The following is a 24022-nucleotide window of genomic DNA, read 5'->3' as shown; positions in this document are numbered from 1 at the left end:
CTATATTTTTTATCCATTGGTAGGCCAGCTAAAAGAATCTTATAAAATATCAGGGAAAAATACTAAGTTGACTGTTTATATGCTTGCTTGTTTATTGATTGGTTGGTTTTGAGATGGTCAGTGTTTGCAGTTTGAACTAGGATGGAAGATTAATAACTAAACCGATGGTAGTACTATTCCCCATATGCCATTAATATCTGAAGGCTTGCTATGCAATCACATGGTCTTCTTTTTATAACCTGCACTCTGTTCCTCTACCTTACACATGTATGTAACAGGGATAATAGATTTCAAATGCCATCCAACGGTGTTGCATTATCAATGAAATAATTTATCTTCCTGCATCTCATCCTTCATTGAAGCTAAGCCTAGCACTTTCCTCTTCTACTTCCCACATCAGAGAGAAGGATATATAATCCTACCTAATAGCTATAGGAAGTAGAAGATTGATAGTATCATGGAACATGGGAGGAATATGGGAGATGGAGTTATTTAATGCAAGCACTCTACCATGAGTGTTCTCAACTCCTTTCACTGTACCAGAATCCCTGAGAATTGTGTGTGTGTGTGTGTGTGTGTGTGTTTGGTGTGTGTAATTTGATAAGAGATGGTAAAAGCCAGAAACAAAAGATGATTTTGTTGGGATCCTCATTTGGAATGCTGAGGGAAGACTGACCTGCAGATGGTTCTCTGTTAATTCAGGGTAGCTTTACTGGAGTAAAAAGTAACACCATAGCACATTAGAGAGAACCAACACTCTCACCTTTCATGAGATGGAAAAGAATCCTATGTGATATGGGAGTGCCATAGGGGGAAATAAATTGTAAAAATTAAAAACTAGCATGCCTACCATGACTCTACTGTGGCAAGGAACAAATGGCCCTGCCACAAAAGCTACTTGTGGCCAGCCCTAGACATAGCCTGAAAAAAGAAGCTTGCTGAATAGATGCTTCTGTAAATGCAAAGGATGGGCTAATAAAGTAAGGGAATGCCACTGCACTCTGATTCAAGAGAACAAGCCACACATCAATCAGCTGCATTTCAGAAGTTAGCAGAGTAATAGAACCAGAGATCAGTCTAGAGATGACTATCATAGAGAAAGCAGAGATCTGGAGAAAAGCAGTAGGAACAATATGAGGACTTGAGACTTGGCCCCTAATGATGAGTCCACATAAACCCAAAGCATCTGGATACCTTCTTAAGGCATTTATTTAAAAGAGACTATTTAAACTTGAAGGAAACAGGAAGCAGAAAGGGTAAGTTTAAAGGTACTTTGTCCCCAAATCCCACCAACAACTGACCACAGGATGAGTCTACCAAGTTAAAGTGTGGAATTTATACAAAATAAAGTCACATTTTCTTTAGTGTGAGCAAAAATGTGTTCAAATTGCGCCCATTAAAGTTATTTTGTTTTGCTACTAGACATGGCCATTTCCACTTGGTCATGGTTTTATTTAATTGTCTTTATTTTAAATTCAAATTAGTCAAAAGACCTTCCCATTGGGTGGAGAGCTTGAGTGCGGGGGAAGATGCTATTTGCCAAAAGCCTACTATGTTTCAGGTTCTATGCGGAGCACTTGAGATGCATGGGCTCATTTGATCTTTTCTATGGCTGGATTTACACATTTTAATATTAATGATGAGGAAATGCAACCTAAGATTTCTTGGGAATATGGGAATATAACCCTACTTTATGTACATATGTACACATACATACCCATATCCTTTTTCCCAGGGACAATTCAATTATACTTGCAGGGATAAAGTCATAAAACCTATTCAAAAACATTTCCCTCTCACACTTTAGAGACACATAGTCACTTTAACTAAGAATGGAGTCATAAAAGGAGATCACTGTAAAAGTTTAATCTTGAAACAAGTATATATATATAATTTTTTTTTCTTCCCAGGCAGAGAAAAAAAAGAAAACACAGAATAGGAGAGAGGGGTAAGATCTCAAATATCAAGGGAAGTTTGGCAACCTGAAAATTATTTAAAGATTGTAACATCAATACAAAATGGCAGCGGTGAGATATGCAGGTGGCCAGTCATCAGAGCCAAATTATGAGTGACTCATGCTTTATTAGAAGAACTGAGATTTCCTCCCAAAGACAGTAGAAGGCCCCTGAAGGTATTAAAGCAGGCATGTGACTTAGGACTGCATTAAAAAATCCCCCTGCCATCAATGGAGAGTTTAATACAGAGAGAAGAGACTAAGAAACAAAAACTTCAGTGGGAAGACTTCTGTAAAAAATTCCAAGAGAGAAACAATGTCTGTGTGAGGTAATGCAATAGCAGGTGAGAGAAAAGGGAGACTAGGGATCCCTGGGTGGCGCAGCGGTTTGGCGCCTGCCTTTGGCCCAGGGCGCGATCCTGGAGGACTGGGGATCGAATCCCACGTCCGGGCTCCTGGTGCATGGAGACTGCTTCTCCCTCTGCCTATGTTTCTGCCTCTCTCTCTCTCTTTGTATGACTATGACTATCATAAATAAATAAAAATTAAAAAAAAAGAAAGAAAAGGGAGACTATATTGGAGAGATAAGAGAAATTCTCATCATCAGATGAGAACTCAACTTGTCTCTTCCACCGAACTCTATGGGAGTAGGGAGAATAATTACCATGGAAGCAACTATAGAAACAGTTTGTTGGTACTACATTGATTATGCTTGGGCTCTCCTAAGACTATGGTTCTATGAAGTTTGTTAGTCTTGGCTCTCATTTGAGCAATGGGTCATAGCTATTTAATATGGCCAAATACACTTTTTTATTTCTTCATAAGATCAAATGTGTGAAGCCGTAGTCAGGACGTTTTGTTCTGTTCTGTTTTATTTTCTCACTTCTGCAGATAGAAAATAATTTTCTATATTTCATCACTTTGGGGCATATATAATACATAAAAATTATGTTTAGGTACATATAGTTTTAAATATTTTATATTTCCTATTTTTATCACTTTATGGATTACTAAATGGAAATATTTAGTTGAATTCAATCACCTCTTTTGTTGTTTACTCAAAATAAAACCTGTATATGTATACTTCATTCTTTGCAATTGATTTTGGACAATTCTGTTTCTTAAACAATAATAGGTAATATTAATTAATAGCTTCCTATGTATCAGGAATGACACTAAGTATTCCACATGGATTTTCTTATTTAATCCTCACAACTACACAATGAGGTAAGTACTATTATAAGAAAACTGACTGATGACATTATCCCTAGGTCACATTACTCATAAGTGGTAATCATCCCAATTCAGATCCAAACAATTAGACTCTAAGTCCTCTGATAGAGGTAAATTAATTTGCCTGGCAGTTCCTGGGATATAGTAGTTGCTTAGTAAATATCTCTTGCACTAATAAGCAAAGAGATCTTTCCTGTCTCTAAGTAAATGTTGAACTTATATTCATGGACTTGGAATGATTTTATCTGAGAACAATGGGTGAACATGGGAACATAATCAGGGAGTTAACGTGAATAGATTTGCTTTATAGGAGGCAAAGTCTGGTTCCAGAAAGGAAAATCCATAAGACTAGAGGCAGAAAATTTAGTGAAAGTGCTGTTTAAGTAATCTAATGAGAGCTCCAAAAATAAACATGGGTAGAAGGAATGGGGAAAAAATGAAGGAGAATTAACAGAGAATGGGGGAAAATCATGGAAGGAGAATTAACAGAGTTTGTGAGAAATAAGATGTTGTAGAAAAGGAAGAGAAAGGAGTCCATTCTTTATACAGTATTATGCAAAGGTATCTAAGATTCACAATTGCTTTCCTTTAATGATATTTATGGAGTCATGCCTCATAATTTTCATGACTCATAGAATTTGTTGCAACAGTTTCAAAATCTACATATAAGGAGAAGAAATGTTGTCATATCGAAGAACTACAAAGTGAGAAAAAAAGAACTTAGCTGTGTTAACATTTGAATGCTAAGATATCCTAATATTTCTCTTTTATGACCTATTTGAACACATCCCATATCTGTGTTCTTTCCAAGTCAAGTAAACAAGTATTGCCTAAGAGTCTATTATGTTTATTCAGCCATTTTTTAAAAAGTACATAGTTATTAGGTGACAGGTGCTATATCCAACACTACTTATTTAGTTACTTACTTTATAATGGGATATAGACAATATATTTCCAATCATCAATTAATTTATATGGGCAGAAAAAATTCATGCAAACTCAAATTCTCTGCAAATTCAAAGAGTAAAATTAAACAACATGGGTTATTGTATATAAAAAAAAAAAAAAAAAAAACAGTCCTCGGGAGGAAAACTAAGTTTGGGTTGAATTTATGCAGTTATTGTTACCATTCTGCACCAGGCCTTTTCCTAGTCACTGCAAGAGATTACAAAGACAAGGAAAACGGTCTGCTTTTATGATGTTTACAGCCTCTCTGAGGAATATTTAAAACTTGAATTACCAAAAAACCAGAAAAGAGTATCTCAAAAAAGGAAATGGTATTTGTAAAAGAATCCTCAGGAAACCAACATATTGGGATTGGATAGCCATACTGGGAAGTAGTAGAAAATGATTATGGATAAATAAAATGGGACCAATTTATTGTGAGCTCTTGGGGACAATATCAGGTTCTTGGGAAAACTCATCTTTGTATAGCCCACATAAAATGGGATTGCTTGCGGTTTTTTGGGAGAGTTTTTTGTTTTATTTTTTGTTTGTTTGTTTGGCTTTTCTGAGCAAGTCTTTGAAACAAAGTTGCACTCAAAGAAATGGTCAGACCATCTTGAGAAGTCTAAAGTAATATAAAGCTTTATTTTAGTATTTCTTGAAGAAACCCATAGATTCTCTACAGAGTATCAGAAAATCTTGTGACTTTTTAGACATCTCTTCCTCTTTTCTATGCCCCTGTCTCTTCATAGACTCCCACCCCATGGCATCCCAGTCTGTACACTGCTCATACATTCCATCATAGAGGCATTATAGGCCCTGATAAAAGCCTGTACACTCTGCACAGAGGCCTTCTTAATCCTTTCTGGGACTCCTTCACTTCACCCCCAGAATGAACAACCCTTCTAGAATTCTGGTGAATAAAAATATTCATCCTAATACATCATTCTCAGAGAAAAATAATTGTTATTCCAACACAACTATTTCCCAATTCATTCAGAGTGGAGAGAAAAAAACAATTTTAATTAAAACAGGAGATTGCATGCCTACCTAGATATATTCTTGTGCTTTGTTGTTATTGCTACTTTTGTATGCTTCTTTTACTAGCAACCCACTTTTTTTCCTACTTTTTTCTCCTCCTGGGTTGGGCATTCATCTTTTTATTGTTGTCCTTAAGAATTCTTTGGCTGCATTAACCAAGTACAGTGCACTAAAGTTTGTCCTTATGCCACTTCAGTTGCTTTTCACAAGTTGGCCACATGATGCCCTTTCACAATGCAATGGCAACAAATGAGAGGAAAGCAACATCTTGGGTGATTTCACCACTTTATTAGTATGTTTGTTCTCTCTGCCACCCCACCCATTCGCTGCAGAAACAACAGCAGTTTAGCACTTGCCATTTGGGAGACAGTATTTTTTTGCCCAGCCTTGTTAATGAAACTAGGACCATGCTTATTCCATATCAATTTCAATAGGGGAAGGTTTGTCTGTATCAATTCCAATTAGAAAAGTTCCGAAAATAATAGGTTGTTCATACAATTTTTACACAGTAAATCAGAGAGCAAAGCATCTTCCAATGGGTATTCCCAACAGAATTATAATTAATAAATATGGGAGGACTAAGGGAAATAAAAACCCACTTTTAGAATGCCACAGCAAGCATTGCTGCAGGCAAGATCCACGATAAACACAAATCATGGTGGGTGAAAGTTTAAAGAGAGACAAGATATTTGTAAAGTCTCAAAGTTTTCCCCAAAATATTTATTAACTACTCTGGTGATTTTAATATATATATATATATATATATTAAATTATGTATATAATATATATATAATTCCCCCCGCCCCAAGAGGCAAAGCTTAATTTCTCATTCCTTGAAGGTGAGCTAGACTTTGGAGTCACTCATTGTATACAGTATGGAAAAGTAAAAAGACTAACTTTACACTGGACTTGACACTGCAGAAACCTGGTAGACATCATCTTAAACAAGAGGTTACCATTAACATCCCCAGTAATGATACATAGTGCTATCATACACCCCAAATTTGCTGTGATAGGAAGGAAACAACATCTCTATGGTGTTTTTACCAAAATTTATAACTTCCATTCAGATGATGAGAAAATATCAAACAAATCCATAGTGAGGGACATTCTATAAAATCCCTAACCAGAATTTTTCCAAAGTATAAAGGATATGAAAAACAATTTTCTCCATGAATATCTGTCCCAGACTGGGAAAGACTAAGAGAACAGGGCAATTAAATCTTGGAAGAGATAATCAACATTAGTGTAATTTGGGCCAATCTAAGCAATGTGTGCATTTACTTATAGTATTGTACCATGTTAATTTCTTAGCTTTGATGGGTCACAACCATTATCATGATAATGCAGGCTATTAACATTAGATGAAGATGGGTGTTGGATATATGGAGACTTTCTGTACTACCTTTACAATATTTCTGGAAGTCTAAAATAAAAAAGAAATTTAAATGGAAATATGTATGAAATTACCTGTCCCGCCATTTTTTAAAACCCCAAATTCCTCTTGTGTCTAAAATTTCATTTTCACATGAGCTGAAAAAATCTTTTCTCTCTGAATGTACTTTTCCTTATCTCATGATGCTCTGTTTTCAGCCACCTTCCCTTACTGTCATTTCTTCAGAATCTGTCAAAAAAAAAAAAAGTAAAACCAATTACAACACAAACACAGGCTAAAAATGACTTTCTCTGCCATGCAAAATTCACTGAAGCTATTCAAAACTTGAGTCTTGAACTGAGTCTTGGTTAATTCTCTCCAAATATTGGTAAGTAAGGTCTTTTTATGTTGGGATGTTGTGCCAACAATCTTGTGCCCAAGATTACATATCCGAGAAACCACCAATAAGCCGACACCGGTGCAAACACAGGAGGGTTTATTTACAAGCTCCAGTGGAGCAGGGACTTGGACCCTGGGGTGGGTTTCAGCTTAGTTTTATGGGCTGGTCTAGGGGACCTCCAGGAGGGGTGGAGGAATTTCTCAAGTTCTGTTTACATTCTGATATGCAGCTTTCAAGGGCATTGAGCTCTGTTCTCATTCTAATATGGGGCTTCCTGCCCCTGGCTTGGGCTCTGTTCTCATTCTAATATGGGGCTTTCTAGGAGGTTAAGCTGTAAGCTGTTTTTTTTACTATAACTGAAGTAATATGAATTTCAGCTCTTATTCACAGGGGCCTGGGCACAGGGGACTTGTGCTAACACTGAATTTAATGTGGAATGGCCTTAATTTTCTCGGCCTTCACAAGGAGTGAGGGTAAGATGGGGGTGAGAGTAAATTTACCCTCTCTCATCTACTTCCTAACTTTAGGATCTTCCATGAAGGGATTTAGAAGTCTTATAATGATCAAGTCACAATATCTGGGTTCTAATTCTTACTCTTTTTCTGTCTCACTCTGTAATCACAGAACACTCATTTAACCTCTGTAGACTGAATTTCTTCAACAACAAAATTGTGATAATTGCCTTCCAGAGCAGTTGCTATCATCAAATATTTGAATCTCTCAAGTCTTCCACTTTTCATCTCCACCAGAATTTACCTTATCATTTCTTCTCTGATCCACCATTATCACCTCTAAACAACGATCTGTCCCCATGCTGGCCATTATCCAATCCATTCCTCATCTTGTGATATAAACAATCTGTCCAAAACCCAAATCTCATCATTCCAGCCCTTCTAATTCAAACCTTCAAAGGCCTCCCATGGCTTGTGAGATGAAGATATTTCTTTCCTTTTTTTTTATTTTTATTTTTTTTTATTTTTTATTTTAGTTGTAGACTCTAACAGCTCAAACTTCATTGTGCCTCTCTAGGCCTAGCATATCATACTCCTCTATGCCATCTGAACTCTACCAGGGCATTCTTCTTTGAGTTACCCCTACTTACTCTGTAGCCTTTCCCCTGAGGCAGTGCTTCTCAGTATAGCTCCCTCAACCAGCAGTGTTCTTCTCTTCCCTGGGTTACCTGTGGTTTTGACTTCTCCCTCCATACGTCAGCCCAGTTCACCTCCTCATGAAAGACCCCCTCCAACTTCTCTTTGATCACAGTATAAATATTTATTTTTTTAAGATTTTATTTATTTGACAGAGAGAGAGAGAGCAATTGGTGTGATATGGGATGTGATTTGGGCCTCATAAATACTTTGTGAGATAAGGCAAGTTTTGCTATTTCCATTTTATAGGTAGGGAAACAAAGGATCTCGAATATAATTGCCTAGTACATGCTAAAGTCAGCATTCAAATCCAGTTCTATTTTATTGACACCCGTGTGTTTTTTAAACACATTTTTTCATTATTTTTGGTAGTTATAGTTAGCACTATAAAGCCACCACCAACAGTAAATTAACAAATATATAGCCATTGCTCCTAGAAAACGTAGAGGAATGAAGTTCCTTAGAGCCTCTGGTCACAGCATTTTTATCAACCAATCAATATATAACCCTTCTTTGCATGTGTTTGTTTAAAGAAACTTGAATATATGTTATTTATTCATTAACATTGAACTCATGGCCAACAGCACTATAATTCATAACTGAAAGAAGCTTTATCAAGTATACATGTTGTCTCTGAGGCACATCACAGCCTTCTTGTACTTAGGAACATTAGACAATAACACTGTATGTTCAGGTGACATTTTATTAAATTTTTTTCATTTAAAAAAATTTAAACTCAATTATTAACATATAATGTATCATTAGGTTCAGAGGTAGAGTTCAGTGATTCATTATTTGCATATAACATCCAGTGTTCATTGAATCACATGCCCTCCTTAATGCCTGTCACCCAGTTACCCTATCCCCCCAATCCTTATCCCCTCCAGCAACTGTTTGTTGCCTATAGTTGAGTCCTTTATGATTTGTTTCCCTCTCTGATTTTCTTATTTTATTTTTTCCTCTTTTCCCCTATGATCTTCTGTTTTGTTTCTTAAATTCCACATATGAGTGAGATCATATGATAACTGTCTTTCTCTGATTGACTTATTTCACTTTGTTAATAGTAGGTGACATTTTAAGTAGCTAGATTATTAAAAAAAAAAGAAAAAAACAACACAAAAATGTGAAAAACATGGCACAAAATAAACTGCAAAAGGAATATCTGTTTATAGTATGATAGCTGAACTGAGCTGAAACAAGAAGGCAGAGTGTTGCTTTATTCGACCTCCACTGAGAACATGCACGTCAGGCAACTCACATTTCTTCCCACTCTGCTCATGTCCATGGATGACTGCGCTGCTAGTATTGATTTGGGCTTTACAAATACATTTTAGCAAGTAGCAGAATTCACAAATATGGAATCATAGAAAAATGAGGATAGCCTTTATATGTTGCTTCAAGTTGATCTAGAGGTCATTTCTCTTATGTTTTGTTCTAAAAATTGAAATTGCCCTATAGGCTGTAAAAGTTTAAAACTTGTCTTCTTTATCAGAAATAATCCACCTAATCCATTCTGAAAAGTAATCTACATTCTGAAATATGTGACCATCTCTACCAAATTTCTACCTTTTCTAACACAGAATCAAATAAAAATATCCTTAGAAAAATGTTAATAAAGTTATTATAGTAACATATAATTATAATATAATTATAGAGTACATAATAATTTCTGAAGTACATCTCAAACACTTCTTAAAAAGCTTTTACTTTTAATTTTAATACTTCAGATTGTTCCAAATAAGTAGATGTTAAAAGTTTGACATACTTCCACCTATTCCTGCTAGTGCTGTTGTTGAAATCTGAGTCAGAGACCTGGGTATAGTAAGGATGGCTGCAGCAAAGCCACATGCAAGAGCAACTCTGGAAGTCAGGAAGGAGCTAATGCAAAAATACTGCCTTCTTCCCAAACTGAAGTCATAATGGGTTTCTGTGTAATGTACATTTTATGATATACACATGTATTATGTGTAATATGTATAATACATATACCGTGCAATTTAAATGCTAATTCACGTAATAACATTTTTCTATACTACTTTTTGTGACTTATGGTAGCATCATAATTTTTAAGACAAGAGACAACTATGAAATTTCTTCATGTAATTCAAAATGTGCCCATTTCACATTTTTCCTAAAAAATGTCCATTTTGACAGAGTTTTTTTAATATTTTATTTATTTATTCATGAGAGAGAGAGAAGCAGAGATACAGGCAGAGAGAGAAGCAGGCTCCATGCAGGGAGCCCGATGTGGGACTCGATCCCAGAACTCCAGGATCACGCCCTGAGATGAAGGTAGATGCTCAACCGCTGAGCAACCCAGATGTCCCATTTTGACAGAGATTTCTTCATCAATAATGGAGCTAAAGGAACACAAACAATTGCCTCAGGTTAACATACATTTCTCCTGTTAATTCAATTTTGCGTCAAAATGATAAAAGAGGTAAAACGTGTGTTTCAGAAAACAATAATAAAAACAATAATAACATTGCTCATTGGGATGTATTTGAGTGAGGACACTCAATATATTGTGTAATACTTGACATAAGAAAAAAAGACATCATACCAGAAATTTGGTATTACAGGGCAATAGCTTCAGATCATAAATGTATGGCCAATAATATAACCTGAAGTATTAGACATTTTACATTGTATTTATGTTCATATTGCACTGATGACACCACTAAAGAAGAAATGTGTGGGAAATATTAGAAAGGGAGACAGAACATAAAGACTCCTAACTCTGGAAACGAACTAGGGGTGGTGGAATGGGAGGAAGGCGGGGGGTGGGGATGAATGGGTGACGGGCACTAAGGGGGGCACTTGACGGGATGAGCACTGGGTGTTATTCTGTATGTTGGCAAATTGAACACCAATAAAAAATAAATTTATTATTAAAAAAAAACAATTGGACAGGATCATGAGTCTGCACAGAGGAGTAGGAACACTTAAGCATCCAAGCCAAGATGGAATAATGTGAACTTTTCCACCTTTTGTCTTCATTCTATTTGCACTGCCTTTTCCTGACCTATACAATTTCTCTGGATCTCAGTGACTGTGCAAAGGAATTGATTTTACCAGGACTTCTAATGCCAGCAGTCCTCTATTCACTAAAGTCAGTGTTTTATTTCATGTTTTTAGGTGAGAGTGGGAGATTAGATAAGAAATAGAGTATAGAGAACAGATGAAATTGTTTTGTATTTGTTTGTTGTTCACAGAACTTCCTTAGAATGATCTATGGCTCCTTATATTTACCAAATTCTCTCTTTTTCTCTTTTTCTCTTTTTTTTTCTCTTTTCTCTTTTTTCTCTCTCGTGTGCACATTTCATTCCTTTCATTCCAAATTCCTTGCCATTTATGATGACAAAAAGATGAGTTATTTATTGACACTAGTATCTTCTAGGAGTCTTTGTACTGTAGATTTAAAGCTGTTTGTGGCAAGTTTTAAGTATAGTGTTTAGCTGACTGCATATGCTGAGTAAATGGTAATGAGGGGAATAACAACTTGAAGACAACTAGTGGAATCTGTAACTACACATCTTCGCTGGCAGAGCAGATCTAGCAAGGTGACTTTTCACACACTTGAATCGACCTGCCTCATCTGTTGTTAAAGAATAGCTATCTGTCTGCTAATGCCTAAATGAGAAGCTGAGTCTGCAAGTCAAAGCACTACATTTATATTGACTTTTTGATGTTAGTGAGTAGCTGTGTTTATATGCCCACTGTATTAGTACCACATGCAGATACATCAGAAAGGTTTCACTTTTTTTTGCTCATGTAGATCATAGCTAAAACATAGATATATAGATAGCCCATAAACATACTTAAAGTGCTGAAAATAATGGCATAAGAGTCACAGAGCTGGAAAATCACACAAGTCAAAACTCAATGAGGGATATAAGTCAAAGACATTAACAAAATTACTTCTATAGAGGGAAATAATATTTTAGAGAGCTGTAAAATATAGATGTTGCTAAGTGATAACTGAAGTGAATTTCAGAATTGTACGTGTAGAGATTTATGCAAAAAGTAAACAAGTAATATTTAGATGTGTGGTGTCTAGTTAAATGCCTATTGATTAAAGATATTTCAGATCACTGGCTGCAAATCAAATGTGATGAACATAATCAGTAATGGCTATGAGGATTGAGTAGATAAGATCTCATCTGCTTACATGAGCAGAATCTTTGTCATAAATTGAATTAATTTCTTCTATTGTGGAAACATTTTATTTTTGTTAAAGTTAATTTGGTCCTAATACTTGCACTTAAAATCCAACCTAGTTATTTGCATTCGGTATTTGAGAATCATACAAAAACTCTAAAAACAGAAAAAAAAAAAAACAGAAAACATTGCACAGGCAGGCAAAAGAAGACAGAGACAGAGGTTAGGAGAGAAAAAGTGTGTGGTGTCTATAGACATAATGCAGAGAAATCTTTAGCTTCTCACGTTGTGAAATTAAGAATGAAATGGAATTAGAACTCTCAAATCATTTGTTACTTTTCTCAAAGATCCTAGAGGAATGACTTCTTTTCTCTAAATTACCCTATTTAATCTAATATTCCCTCATTTGCTCTAATACCCCTCTCACTATTCCACTCAAGAAGTCATTGAATGCTTAGAATCAAAATAAGAGATCTTGCCTAGATCTTGGATGAAGTCTTCAAGGTGGCAATTCAACATATAAAGCATGCTGGTGACTTTGTCCCATTTTCGACATACTATTTTATTTATATGTTAAAAAAAAACAAAACACCTCTTGCCAGTATTAACAATTGAGTCACCATTGTACATGAGTTACTGAAGATTATTGTAATACTGTCTATAGTCATTAACATTATTCTGGATGCAAACACATATTAAGACACTTAAAATGTATGTTTCATAATACCCTGGTTTTATATCTGACCCTCCACTGGTTCATGAGTTTCCTGAGGATTTTATCACTTATTCCCAATCTAACTCAGCATCTCATACACAAAAAGTGCCCAATAGACATTTGTTGAAGGAATGAAAGTGATTAATGAAATTCACATCTAAATTTACTATAGATTTATTTTTTTAAAAAAAGCACTGCCCATTTGTCATTCATTTCATTCAATTTAAGAACAGGAAATCAAACATAAAAGTTACAATGCCTTTTTATTGCTATTTCATTTATATCAGCTTTGTAAAAAAATTCTTATTTTTTCTTAAGCATAATATTCTACACTTTATGCAATTTAGAAATTTGTTATTCAACTATGAAGTCTTTTGAGTGCATTATTATTGAAAAAGGTATCAAATATTCACTGCATATATAAGAAAATTGAATCCTCTTATTCCTACACTAAAATACATGCGAAATCACCAAACTAACAACAAAAACAAAAAGCTTGAAAATAGAAATTTAGTTGTAAGTTTCCATGTAATGATTACAGAATATTTGTTAGAACTGAGAAAGTAACATTAGATAAAATCAGAGTTGCTCGTATATTTTATTTCACTGCTACATAATGCTGATTTGTGATGCTTGTTTCTTATTACTATAGCAATGAGATTTTATTATAATAATACTTCAAGAAAAGAAGGTTTCAAACTTTTTAAAAAAGTGACTAATCTGTTGGATCTTTTCAAAAAGATTCTATGATTCTTTGTTCATAACTCACTAGGTTCATGTTGAATAGCCTTATACACGCAGACCTAAAAACACATAAAATTGTTAAACTCTAGCAAATAAAACTTTCAATTTTTAATGGGCTCTAAAGCAGTCTTATACTTATGTAGATTAGGAAAGCTTGAAAAATATAATTTTGAAGTAATCTCATTCAGAGGCTAATACCTATCTGAATTTTTGAAAAAAAAAACACACAGTATTTTACTTAATACAATAATGACCTTTTTCTAGTAATTTGCAATATGTATTATTCCTTTAGGGGAATATCATCATGCATCCTGGTAAGATGAGATTTCCTATGTAAATGCTACCCTTTTAAGGTCAAAAGCTATACTGAGTTAATGATGGCAAATGAAAAATGGTCAGGTGTTCAATATAAACAACAATGAAAATCCAGAGCTTTGTGATAATCTTCTAATATATTTTAAAGCAGTTATAGCTATTTTAATATACCTATATATGTATGTCTACTTATAAACATAGCTATATAGATATATATACACAAATACACTAGTTTCTTCAGTACAGCACACAATTATGCTATTATTTTAAATATCAATTTAAGCCTTAATCTATACTAACAAAGTTAGTAAGACCCTTCTAAATATTATTAGTATTGCACATTCAATATTTTCCTTCAAGCATTAGGCATGTATCTGTTTTAATATCATAGTCTAGGGTTCACTTTAGACCACACATCTATACAACAAAAATTATTCACTGTAAAAGTTATCCTTGAAAGAAAAAGAGATTATTTCAAATAGTTATTTGTTTATAATCGAGGAATTTTTGCAACCATTATTTGTAACCTTTCCCTTCTCTTATTATTACCTTAGTCTAAAAAGATGATACAGTCTAAAAAGAAACTAAATGCAACCATATTATATTTTATTATTATCATTATTTATATTTTGGGCAAAATTAGCTTTTCTAGGTCAAAAAAAAAAAAGCCACTGAAATAAAGAGAAAAATAGAACTTGTTCAGGGCAAATTTAAGAACAGCAGTTACCCATAAAGCTGTCAAATGGCACTGTTAACTATAGTAATTTTTTCTATAATTTGATGTAATCTTGACCCCTGTCACATGTTAATACAGCATGAAGAATAGTGAGTAAGAAAACATGCTTATTAATGAATTGGAGATATAACGTGACATTGGGTTTTTCCTTTGAAATATCTTAACATTGGAATTAGCAGAGCCTAGACAATTTCAATATATAATTATGTCTGTCTATATCTTGCTAGTTAGTGCTATGATTAAGAGACATTTAATTTTTAATTATGCCTTAAATGGCAGGTTGATTTTTGAGTCAGGTATAATAAGGACAACTCTGGACATGAACTCTGTAACATGAATTGTAATTTGTCGGCTAGGAAAGCATCTGTTGGAGACTTTTAGCAGAAAGACAAACTAGAGTTAAGGTGGGGGCAATTACTTAGCTGATTATCTCTACTATTTTAATGACTATTCTGATTAAAATACTTGCAGTGGAAATGAAGTAAATGCCTTTTTTAAAGTCTTGTTATATGGACAGATCAGTGCCATAATATACTTCACTTGACTCTTGTGTTTCATATTTTGCACCCTCCCCAACAAGTACACACAAACATACATTCAGAAAATTACTAACATTGATGTGTGCTGCTAATTTCCTCATTTATAATTCACTCATAAAAGTCACAAGATAAGGGCAGCCCCGGTGGTGCAGTGGTTTAGTGCTGCCTGCAGCCTGGGGTGTGATCCTGGAGACCCTGGATTGAGTCCCGCATCGGGCTACCTGCATGGAGCCTGCTTCTCCCTCTGCCTGTGTCTCTGCCTCTCTCTCTCTATAAATAAATAAATCTTTAAAATAACAAAATAATAAAATAAAAAGTCACAAGATTTTGTAGATGGGAAGAGGATAAGTTCTTTGTTTATAGAAATAAAGATAGCATTGTCTGTTGGGAAGCGCTTTGAGGGTCATTCCTTCTTTCTTTCCATTGTGATTTTTCTCAGCCTTTAATATGGCACTTAATCACTTCTTCCAATCACTGATATATAATAAAAGTGAAATATTAAATTAGTATGAAAATGATGAATGTTCCAGAATTATTCTTTTGAAAAGGATAGTCACTTTAGTCTACTAAATCAACCTGCAAGACCATGATAAAGGGTTATCAAGAGCATAGGATGATAACTTCTGATTTTTGTTGGTCTGACAATACTGGGCAAGTTAATGAGCAGTATTAGAAGCACAGAGCTCAGAGAGACTTTGAGAGAGTGCTAGATTGTACAAACTTAATGCATGTAAGCCACCTCAAAAAAATGGAAATCTATGGTGTATAAGAACATTATTTGTTTAATTGAGCTGAGTATAACAAGAACACTCTCCTTAAAAAAAATATATATATATACACATATATATACATATATAAATATATACATATATACATATATACATATATATATATTTTATATATATATATATAAATATATTTAAGAGACAGAGACAGAGAGAAAGCCTGAGCAGAGGGAGGGACAGGGGGAGAAGCAGACTCCCTGATGAACAGGAAGCACGATATGGAACTTGATCCCAGGATCCTGAGATCATGACCTGAACCAAAGGCAGATGCTTAATCGACTGAGCTGCTGAGGCACCCCAAGAACCTTTATGTCTTTATGCCACAAGGAGCATCATAGTCTCCCATGTTCCACGTAATACTTAAAGTATTACTTGACTCACTCTTATGAGTCTGACCTCTCTAACATTTCCCAAGAAATGGGTTTTTCACCTGAAGTTGACTAATACCATATCCTTTTTTTTTTTAAGATTTTATTTATTTATTCATGATAGACATGGGGGACGGTGGTGGCAGAGACACAGGCAGAGAGAGAAGCAGGCTCCAGGCCGGGAGCCTGATGCGGGACTCGATCCCAGGATTCCAGGGTCACGCCCTGGGCCAAAGGCAGGCCACCCAGGGATCCCCTAATACCATATCCTAATCACTGAAAAGAGTTGCCCAGCTCTTTTTGCCAAAGCTCACAAGGAGATTCAGTGGCCTGCTTGTCCATCCACCACTGCCATACCAAACACTCTAAGCTGTAATGTAGATGCAGGATGTTCTACATGAAGCCTTGACAAATTTCAAGTCTCCCATATCAAATATTACCATATAGGAGATCTAAAAATTGACTTGCAAAGTTAAACTTTTCCTTGGGATGCATAAAGGAAAACACAGACTGCTATAAAGGTGGAGGTCTCCTGTGTATATGTGCTTTGAACCTGACTTGTTTTTTTCTTTCCTGTTCTTCCAAATCCACTGAATCTTTCTCAAGACAATCAGTCTGGAGACCACCTCAACCCCTCTGTAAGAAACATCTTAATCTCCTCACAGGAAATGTTTTCCTTCTGATTCTTTTGTCAGTTTTGAAAATTCCAGTAGTTCTTCAGGATATTAGTGAGCATCTTTTCAAGTCTGCCTTAGGCACTGTAGCCTAGTGCAGAGGATAGACATGGGTGCACCTATTCCTGTAAATGTGACTTACTCTTAAAAACAAACCAACCAACCAATTCTTCCAGTATAATCCTGAAGGAAGTGAATAATTGTCTCTTCTTGCTTTTGTGAGCTGTAAACCTCCTCCCTATTATGAGATAGAGAAATATGTGGCTCTGTTTTGCCCTTCTTGGGGCATGCTGCATTATTAGCAGACAAAGTTTTTCACTGTGATACTTAGGAATAAATTCCTGGCTTTCATTAGATTATTCTGATTTTTTAAATCTACTTTTAAAAGCAAAATGCTAGGGACACCTGGGTGGCTCAGTGGCTGAGCATCTGCCTTTGGCTCAGGATGTGATCCTGGGATCCTGTGATCAAGTTCTGCATCGGGCTCCCCACAGGGAGCCTGCTTCTCCCTCTGCCTATGTCTTTGCCTCTCTCTGTGTCTCTCATGAATAAATCAATAAAATCTTAAAAAAATAAAGTAAAAGCAGAATGCTACGCTTTAAAAAAATTATTTCTACCACTGTCAGCTGAGTTGTGTTAAGAGTCTAGGCTCTAAATGAAACCATTTGCTTTGAGGTAGATGGAAATGGAGGGTATTATGCTGAGTGAAGTAAGTCAGTTGGAGAAGAACAGTCATTATATGGTTTCACTCATACAGGGAATATAAGAAATAGTGAAAGGGATTAAAGGGGAAAGGAGGGAAAATGAGTGGGAAAAATTAGAGAAGGTGACAAAACATGAGAGATTTCTAACTCTGGAAAATGAACAAGGGGTAGTGGAAGGGGACGTGGGCAGGGGAAGGGGTGACTGGGTGACGGGCACTGAGGAGGTCAATTGATGGAATGAGCACTGGGTTTCATACTATATATGTTGGCAAATCAAACTTCAATAAAAAAAGTAATAGGGATGCCTGGGTGGCTCAGCAGTTGAGCATCTGCCTTCAGCTCAGGGCGTGATCCTGGAGACCCAGGATCGAGTCCTGCATCGGGCTCCCTGCATGGAGCCTGCTTCTCCCTCTGCCTGTGTCTCTGCCTCTCTCTCTGTGTCTCTCGTGAATAAATAAACAAAATCTTTAAAAAATTAAAAAATTAAAAATAATAAAATTAAAAAAAAATAAACTGGCTGAATTTGAAGCCATTTACTCTATTGCTTTGAACAATCTATCTAATCTCTATAGGCTCAGTGTCTTCTGTTAAAAATATTACCTAGCCCGGGACGCCTGGGTAGCTCAGAGGTTGAGTGTCTGTCTTTGGCTTGGGTCGTGGAGTTGGGATTGAGTCCCACATTGGGCTCCCTGCATGGAGTCTGCTTCTCCCTCTGCCTATGTCTCTGCCTCTTTCTCTCTCTGTGTCTCTCATAAATAATAAATAAAATTAAATATTTAAATTAAATTAAATATTTAAAAAATATTACCTAACCCATATAAAAATTTTGAAAGATTAAATGAATATATATTTATATGTAAATATAAAATATATATTATATATGTATGTATAGAAATGAATGTATCTATATAGAGAGAGAGATAGATAGATAAAAAGAAAGAAGAAACAGAAGAGAGAGGGAATAGTGCCTGCATATAGTAATGTTATCAAAGGCCTGGATGAAAGATGGAGTTGTACAATGTAATCCAAAATTTATATGACCCTGCAAAAGATTTATCACTTTCTTCAGTAAATCATGATAAGGCTTAATTACACTCAGTTCTTTGAATCTTGGAAGCAATGGGAACAAGTAAATAAAAAAAAAATTTCTGGTTTTCTGTTCCCACCAACTTTGCCCACCATTCTGATCAGTGTAAACTTTTTACACCAGGATATTGCTGACCAGTCAATCACTTAAACAGTTATATATTGTCAGTTCAGCCCAGCTAGGAATTTTTTTCGCTATAATAATGTATAAGAATTGTATTCTTAAATAGGATGTCACAATGTTTGAATTATATCAGTCCTAATTTTTTATAATTCTTTCATATTTTGATTAAAAATGAAGATTTTCAAGATCAGCCACGAATAATGGATATTATTCAAAATTTAAAAATTTACCAAATCAGTAATATGTGTTTATATAAATATGAGTGTGTGTGTCCATTTGTAGTGAAGCTGCTCACCATTCTAATGATTGAATCATTCATCACTATTGGGACTATGATAGCCATAGCAAAAACAAAACAAAACAAAACAAAAACAAAAAGGCTTCAACTGGAACAAGTTTGGGAATATGTATAGATTATGCCCAATTTGGGATGGTTACTCAATAAATCATGCAAGTGGGTTTTTCCATGTTAATATCCATCAATATCACATTTATAGATATATATTACCTGCTTTTTTATAGTAGCAAGGTGTATATGACTTGCTGCAAAAAGCTCAATAAATGTGTGCATCATCCCACTTGAGATTTTGTGCAGTCTTCTGCAAAATGTAGAGTGCATTAGGAGCCTGCATATACTAGCTTAAACCTGTCTTATGATATTGAACCAAGCAATAATCCTTTTTGGGCAAAATTTACTGAAAGTAAAAAATGTGACATCAGAGGACCAACTTGACAATTTATTATAAATGTTTGTGAAAGAATGAGATGACCCACTAACAGGATACTCCAATAAGATAAATATGAAGGGTGAGGGCTGTTCAAAGCAGAAATCTCACTATGATGCACTCTAGACCAAACCCCTAATAACAATTCTCCTCTTTCCATTGGAGATATAGTGTTAAGATGTTTAAATCATATATTTCTTTGTCATTATAATTGCAAAACATTGTTGTTCCCACTTAAGAAAACTTAAAAATAATATCTAAAACTTTTTACCTCTATTGCCAGGTATTAGGGGGGCAGATTTACAATTCAAAAATTAGGTACTTTTTTTCTGTCTTTTCAGATTGGAAAATATCTTACATGCTAATAGTGAGCAAGCATTTAAAATTACAGAAAAATTCAAGACAAGTTTTGTGCTTCTTTTCAATATAATTTAATTAATATTGTGTCCTTATACTTCTTAATAGCGTATGTTCAAGTACATGATTCCATACTTCTATACATCTGAAGTAATGTACAATATCCATCATTTCTGTGTGAGTAGAGCCTATGTTTTTACATCCTTTCTATTTTGTTAAGTTGAAGTATTTGATTATATGTCACCCTTTCCGAATTTTATTCTTTCTAACTTGCATGAATTAGACTTTAGTCATACATGTTGCTAAAGCATACATCAAAAAGTCAAAGAGCTTCTGGTAAACACCTACTATACCTTAAAAATAATATAGGATATAAAAAATAATATTACTTTGCCAAATATCTATTAAGTTACTACTTTGTTCCAAGCATTTAAAAATCTGAGTAATAAGAATGAAATACAAAACTTTCTTTCAGAGAGATCACAATTTAGCAGATACTCTGTTTATGCATACATATGTATGTGTATGATAAATATCACATGTGTGTATAGGAAAACAGCAATAACAACTAAGTTGTACAATTATTATGCATCAATGAAGATGACTTGGTCTTCATTATCTCATGTCGTTATCCTTACAATATTCTTATGAGGGTAATGTATTTTAACACACATTTTGATGATGAGAAAACTAGCAGGCACAGAGGCTTAGAAACTTCCTAAAGTTCAGTCAGACGTAATGACTCAAACATAAGCAGAGGCTCAACAAGATCTGTCTAACACTAAAACACTGTATCCATAATCACTTAACTGAGTCAGTCAAGTTTGATTTTGTGTGTGTGTATTTTTGTGATTTGTGTGTGTGTATTTGTATCAAGTGCGAGTGTGGTGTGAAAAGGCAGTGTCATGGGGCTGGTAGAAGAGAGGAATAGCAATGATGAGGAAGGAAGGGAGGAATAGAAATGTCCTCAAATGGAGATAATATGAGATCTTTGGAAGTTGAAGTCTAAATAAGATTTACTAGAATCAAAAGGGGAGTTGGAAAAGAACATTATATTTTGGATAATGATGAAGGAAACAAGAGCAGAAATAATTGGAGTAGATGGGAGAGAATAAGTGGGATGTAAAGTTGGAAATTCATACTGAGACCAGATTTTAAGGAGCTTTGAATCATACTTTAGTGTTTCTACTTGATCCTGTAGGCCTCAGGGAGTTCTTAAAATTTTGCAAATGGAGGAATGACTGAATTGCCAACATTTTAGAAAGAGAGTTCTGGCTGCAATATAGAGGATGAAGTAGAGTAAGTAAGAGGAGGAAGAATGGGGTGGTTAGACTAATCAAGTGAAATGTGATAGAGACGTAAATTAGGCCACTGTCAATAGGAATGGATAAAAGGGAGCGTGAGCAGTATTTCAGTAACAAAATTGTTAGGACCTTGTGATGAATTAAACATGGGAGATGAGTAAAACAGACTCTGATATTTCTGGTTCAGCCTGAATGATGTTGCAATTAACAGATATAGAAAATAAAGAATGGGATGATTTGTGGCAGGAAAATGATGAAATAATCTACATGCATATCAGGCATAATGAAGAAGCTAATCAGAGAACAGATAAAGACAGTATATGATCACTTACTACACTGGTTGGTCAAGGCTATAAATTGAAAGGTTTTGGAGAGGTGGTGAATGAATCTCTGCCAGTAGGTTTAGGAACTCTTTCAGGGCTTTTCTTCATCCTTTTTACCATAATACTGTAGTTGCTATTTTGTAAGTCAAGGAACTAATATGATGCATTTTGACAACTTCTAAGTATGCTTTTTCAGATAGAAATTTGGGGAATGGGTGGGTTAGAGATTCAACAGACCCCCTATGAAAAAATCCTAGGCTAGTCCTATATATCGTACTTACCCAATCCCCATTTGTTCCTGCTATAATGCGAAGTGGTTGATGGAAATTTAGGTTCCAGACTTCAGCCTAAACCCTAGCTCTGTATAAAAAAAATTCAATAGATTTGGTTTCATCATTGTATGGCCAACAGAATAAGTGCCTACATGTCTTTTTAGGGAAGAACTAAGAAAACCATTGCTATAATTGTTTTCTGTTTTTTGTGATGTTTCAAAGTTCTTTAGAGAGAAGTGGCCTTTTAGTTAGCTGGTGAGGTCTGGTCTAAAAACAGATTTGAATCAGGAAATTGAGATTCTGACTTTTAATTGGGGTACCTGATCTCAGCTCTCAGCCTTCTAGTCAGTTATTCTTAGTCTCCCTCTCTCTCTCTTTCTCTCTCTCTCTCTATCTTTCTCTCTCCCTGTCTGAGATTTAGTCTTCTGCATTGCCACCAGATAGCCCAATTCTGTAATGGCATTCTCTAAACTTCAGAGGACAGTCACTACAGAACTCTTGGCAATTCTGGGGACTTTCTCATTAGAATCTTAACATCTTTGTAAATGGAGTGTCACTTGGGTCTTCTAGAACATCACCTCTTGTGTTTTCCAGTCTTTTACAGACTGGCATCCCCATTCTAGCATCTCTACTTTTCTGAGCTTTTGATCCTTCCTCCACTATTGACCACAGTAGGTCTGGTAATGTTTTTTTTTCCCAGCTTGCAAACAAATACAAACAACCCCCAAGTGCCCACTCCCATGTGTTGTTGAATCTTGTGTCATTGGTGAGTGCCCACTTATTCAGCTTTATATTCAACACTGACCTTTAATAAAGTGGAGTTTCCTGGTTTCCACTGGTGTATATCAGCTCAGTCCTACAGCTCCATTGACTTATATTTCTTTACATTTCTTAGGAGGCTAACATTTACCTAGCCTGGACATGCTGGTATTTCACAATATGAGAAGTTACAGTTCTAGTGAACAAAAGGAAAAGTGGCGGCAGATCCTGAGGAATGTGAACATTTACCTATAAAACCTCCACTTCATTTGAAGTCCCTTAGTAGTCTCCAACCAAGGCAGTTGGGATCTCACTTTTAAAAATGAGATTTAGAGGGGATCCCTGGATGGCTCAGCGGTTTAGCGCCTGCCTTTGGTCCAGGGCACGATCCTGGAGTCCCGGGATCGAGTCCCGCGTCAGGCTCCCACCATGGAGCCTGCTTCACCCTCCTCCTGTGTCTCTGCCTCTCTCTCTCTCTCTATCTCTCTCTCTCTATGTCTATCATAAATAAATAAATAAATCTTAAAAAAAATAAAAAATAAAAATAAATAAAAATGAGATTTAGAATACTTTAGCATGCCCAGTGGGTCCAGTGGAATCAGAAGATTCAAAGTTCTCCAGTGCACCAACCTAGTTATGCCCTCTCAAGTCACATGGTCCCACTTTTTCCCTGTCACCTCCCTGGCTATGGTATATGTGTATGATCATTTGATTTCCCATTAATCTGTACTACTATTATAATTAAATCATGCATTTAGTCATCAGCTGAGTGTGTTCTCCTGCTCTGAAATAGAGTCTCTTTATATGTTGCCATTCAGGACCTCTGACACTGATACTTTTATTTAAATCGTTAATTAGTAGATCTGTATCTGTCATTTTGTCTTTTCAGTGAATCAGTGATACTTATCAAAACTGTCAATTCCACAGTCCTTATAGTTATTTGTTTCTCTTTATCATTCAAATGCTCTAGACCAAGATTTGACAAACTTTGGTCCAGGGATTAAATTGGAACTATCACGAATTTTCACAAGTACAATTTTATTGGAAAACAGCCATGCCCATTTACTTATGTACTGTCTGTCTGTGGCTGCTCTTGGACTGCCAATAGCCGAATTCAGTACTTGATACCATATTATTTGCATAGCCTAAAATATTTCCTGTTTGGTTCCTACCAAAATTTTGCCCACTCCTACTGCACAACATTACTCCTTCTGGTGTAACCCTCCCCATTTTGA

The 24022-nt window shown here is 35.4% G+C and overlaps 1 long non-coding RNA gene across 2 annotated transcripts in view; it reads left to right on the top strand.

Annotated features, from left to right (window-relative positions):
- Nucleotides 1-24022, top strand: part of LOC112665659 (uncharacterized) — a 41018-nt gene that overhangs the window by 5067 nt on the left and 11929 nt on the right. Inside the window, exon 4 of one of the 2 annotated variants that reach the window (XR_004809835.2) lies at nt 20238-20306. The exons of the other annotated variant lie outside the window; for it this stretch is intronic. This is a non-coding gene — a long non-coding RNA (uncharacterized LOC112665659). The remainder of the gene's footprint in view (nt 1-20237; nt 20307-24022) is intronic. 2 annotated transcript variants of the gene reach the window in all.

This window comes from Canis lupus, chromosome 27 (assembly GCF_003254725.2).
Source record: "Canis lupus dingo isolate Sandy chromosome 27, ASM325472v2, whole genome shotgun sequence".
Lineage (NCBI taxonomy): Eukaryota > Metazoa > Chordata > Mammalia > Carnivora > Canidae > Canis > Canis lupus.
This window is presented reverse-complemented; position numbering and strand designations above follow the sequence as displayed.